Genomic DNA, 4090 nt, shown 5'->3' on the forward strand with positions numbered 1-4090 from the left:
AGAAGAGGGAGTCTCAGCTCAATGATCCCTAAACTTCCTTTTCTAGCTCTAAATAGATTTTTCTTATCTTTTCCTTGGGATTTGCTAAATACCAGTACAATGGAGCCATTTTAGTTGTGCTAAGAAAAGGTTGCCAACTCTTGCTTTAGATTTGGGCCTCAAAATAAAGCAAACCCAAGTGATTCAAGGTGGTGATTCAATATTTGTACTGCCCGCAGATAAATATGCTCCTCAGTCTCGAATACGCTAAACAAGACTGCACAAACCTGATGGCAAAAATTACTATCCCTAAGTGCCCTAAAGATTCCTGACCAGCAGGCATGGGGCATATTCGCTTCTTCAGAAAAGAAAAACTAAACACAATTTCCTCTATACACACCCACATCCATGCGAGCTGCACTTGGAAGTTCTGCAACGGCAGTATTTTCATTTGTAAGCAACCAAAACATTACAGACCTGTTAGAATTTACCTGATTTTCCTCAATCAAACCAAACCAAAATACAAAAGGGTTGCCCACAGTGCCATAAAGGTCCTCATAAATAGTTTTAGCCTCATTATAAAAGGCTTTTGAATTCCATCAAATTGTGGGATGCAACAGCCTCAAATAGGTTCCCCCACACTTAAAAACAAACAGGATGACTTGCCAACTGTGGTGACAAAGCTGGAACGAGGCAGAGGCTGAGCTGAGGGGCCTCCTGCCTCATTTTGCCCCACGCAGCCTTCACCCTCCTCTGCACCCCTGGGAGCGGCAGACGGCGTGCCCAAACTCACTCCCTCCCCTAGGACCTTACCTGACAGGTGAGCGTTTTTGCTACTGTCAGAGTGATCTCCCCCAGAGAAAAGAACAGCTACAATGACTACTGACTGATTTGAAAGAAGAGTAACTTTCACCTCAGCTCCTACATTTCCCGATGGTTTCCAAAACTGCAGCACATCACAATCACCCGGGAAGCTTTTAAAACCCAGATTCAGGCCCTCCCCTTCTCAATCAGTTAAATCAGTTTCCAAAGGTGCAGCCCAGGAATCTCTAGTTTTAAACTCTCCCTTTGCTTTTTGATGCAGGAGGCTTGAAAAACATGTCTCCACCTCATTTTCTTCCATCTCTCCTAGTGTGTTCTTGCACAAACTGGTAAGCAAGGTCTCTGAACCACAGAATGATCAGTTTTATGTATTAACTAAAAGATCACACCAAGAACTTAGCTGGATCAGTACAAAGAGGATATAGTAAACAGTTATCTGCAGAAAATGATCTCACGTTCAACTTTTTCCAAGACTTGAACTAAGTATGTATGATTGGGAGACGTAAATAGATAAGATGCAAGAAATAAGAAGTATCACTTTCAGAGTAAAAATTAAGTCTGTAGTCTGGAGAACTTCTTGAGATTAATACTGTGAATTTGAGAGGATTGCCATGGCGGGCTGAATAAAGAGGCCCCTAAGACGTCCACTTCCCAATGCCCAGAGCCTGCGAGTGTTACTTTATACGGCAAAGGGACTTTGCGCATGTGATTGAGGATCTTGAGATGTGGAAATGATCCTGGATTCTGCAGGTGGGCCCAGTGATGTCATCACAGTGTCCTCAGAAGAGGGAGGCAAGAGGCAGAGAGGCCTCCGGAGAAGGCCGCGATGATGGAGGCAGCAACTGGAATGATGCGGCCACGAGCAGCTGAAAGAGGCAAGGAACAGATTCCCCCTGAGCCTCTAGAGAGAAGCAGGAACCTAATTTTAGCCCAGTAAAATGGAGCTTCAGACCTCAAGAACTGGAAGAGAATAAATTCATATTGTTTGAAGCCACTAAGTCTGTGGTAATTTACTACAGCAGACATCGAAAACTAAGACAGTCACTAATGTGGTATCACAACAATCAGAATCAAAGATCTGCATTTGTTTGTAAAATGACATTTAAAAAACCAAAAGCACCAAATATTTTAAGAGTGGTTTAAATATTACCCAAATCATGGCAAGAAAAATTTCTCTCTATACATACATACTTGGTTTTAAAAACACGATGACATTTTTTAGGGCAGCTAAGTAGAGGTGTACCCTCAAAAGTCAAAGGATTTTACTGAATTAGTGGAATTGGGTGAAGTGGGTATCTCATCTGCTGGTGCAATGACCATGCCCACTGTCTCCTCATCTCTGGGGTTCCCTTGTTCCTTTGACTCCCCCAGTCTACCTCTGGCGGGGAGTAGGGAAATATAGGGACAGAATCCTGTCCATCCATTTGATTTAGCCTCTTACTTTTAGAACTAGGTATAAAGCATTTTTAAAAAATAAACTAACATTTTCTTCTAGACACTAAGGAAAAACAAAAACATTAAAATCAGCAAATACAGAGATGTACAAAATTCTTTTACATAAAGCATATTCTATGAGAATGTTCCTTTGACACCGTCACCAAAAAAGGACAGAGAAAATCCTATAATCTACAACAAACTACAATTTTTAAATGAAAATTTCTAATTGTTATATAAGATACAGGTGGTTCTCATGAGGTCTACCCAAAGTGGTTTAGAGCAGAAATCCAGATCAGGATAAAACGCTGATTTCATTAAGAAAATGAATGAGAATTTTACTAATTTTGAATGTTGGTGCTGTAGCTAATCCTAGAATCAATGAGACACTTAATTGACAGACTAGCTTCATGGATGTAAGTTCAGGACATCAAGTGTATTTATCTTTTGCAAATATGGTATTTGCTTAATTACATTAGATTCCCACACTTGATATGAAGCTTTATGTACTACAAAAAATGTAAATAGAAAAACCAAACAAATGGAGTACTGAAATTAGATACCCAGCCCACATAAAATATCCATGCATCCCCAAATGTTAGGAATGAGGCTCCTAATTAAATCTTTCAGATGAGTAATCTAACCCTCTAGTGGATTCTCTTGACAGTTATCTGGTTGTCTACTGTTATATTGTACCCTACACTAATAATGCATCCTGGGCGTGGACCTGCCCGGGGTCATCAGGCCACACTGTGGTGGCACCCCATACAAAATGGAGGAAGATTAGCACAAGATGTTAGCTCAGTGACAATCTTCTTCAAGCAAAATGAGAAAGACTGGCAGCAGATGTTAGCTCAGGGCCAATCTTCCTCACAAAAAAAGAAAGAAAACATTTGGATTTTTTTGACCATCTCAAATAAACTGCTAAATGAGTACTAAGACATCCTTAGTGTCTCCTTAGTTAACAATTAGCTACATTCAAGAAATAAGTCAACTACTTTTACTAAAACATTTGCACAGCATGGAAGAACTACACCAAGACACCTCTAGCACATTCAAGAAGTATTCAAAAAGTAAAGTATATAAAATGTAGAATTTACCTGTGCAAATAAAATTACAGGGAGCCTTCAGGTAAAAAGATGTCATCATCTAGAGAGTAGGACAAAGTACCCACAGAAAAAAAATAACTAATTCTATTACAATGAATTTCACATCAGTTGGTAAACATGTTTAAAACTGTAACACAGTCCTTGCTAAGAATGCAATCTTGGATTTTAAATTTTATTCTGATATCAAAAAAATGTTAACTCATTAAGAATTTAACTGAGAAACTGTTCTAGAAATGCAAATTTAATACAAGTCAAAGAAAATGTACACACACAAAAAAACTATATTTACAAGAACATAAATTATTAAAAGTTAGCTACTTTCCCAGATATGATAGGAGAAAAAGAGTGAGTTGACTATATGTTCAAAATAATTTTATAGAAAGAAAATTTTAACTTTTGGATCTATATAGGATAATCCAAACAAAAAGTAGAGACTAACTTCCTTCTTGCACAGAACTGAGTCTTCCCTTCTCCTCTTCTGAGAATGCTGACTTTAGAAATCAATAGTTTGCCAGCTCCTTAATTTTTTTTAATACCACTTAGGTATACACATGTATATTTTAAAAATTCTGTAAACAGTATTAAGGAAAAACAGTACTGTTTCATTTAGGTCTTAGTATGGTGAGCCAACTTGATGGTACAATGAGATGTCAATACGAATACAAAAGCAAGACTACTACAAACTAACGTTTTCTTTTGGGGATTTTTTTTTTATCATCAATTCCAAACACACAGTACAGGTAAGA

The sequence above is a fragment of the Equus quagga genome, unplaced genomic scaffold, assembly GCF_021613505.1.
Source record: "Equus quagga isolate Etosha38 unplaced genomic scaffold, UCLA_HA_Equagga_1.0 203_RagTag, whole genome shotgun sequence".
Classification (NCBI taxonomy): domain Eukaryota; kingdom Metazoa; phylum Chordata; class Mammalia; order Perissodactyla; family Equidae; genus Equus; species Equus quagga.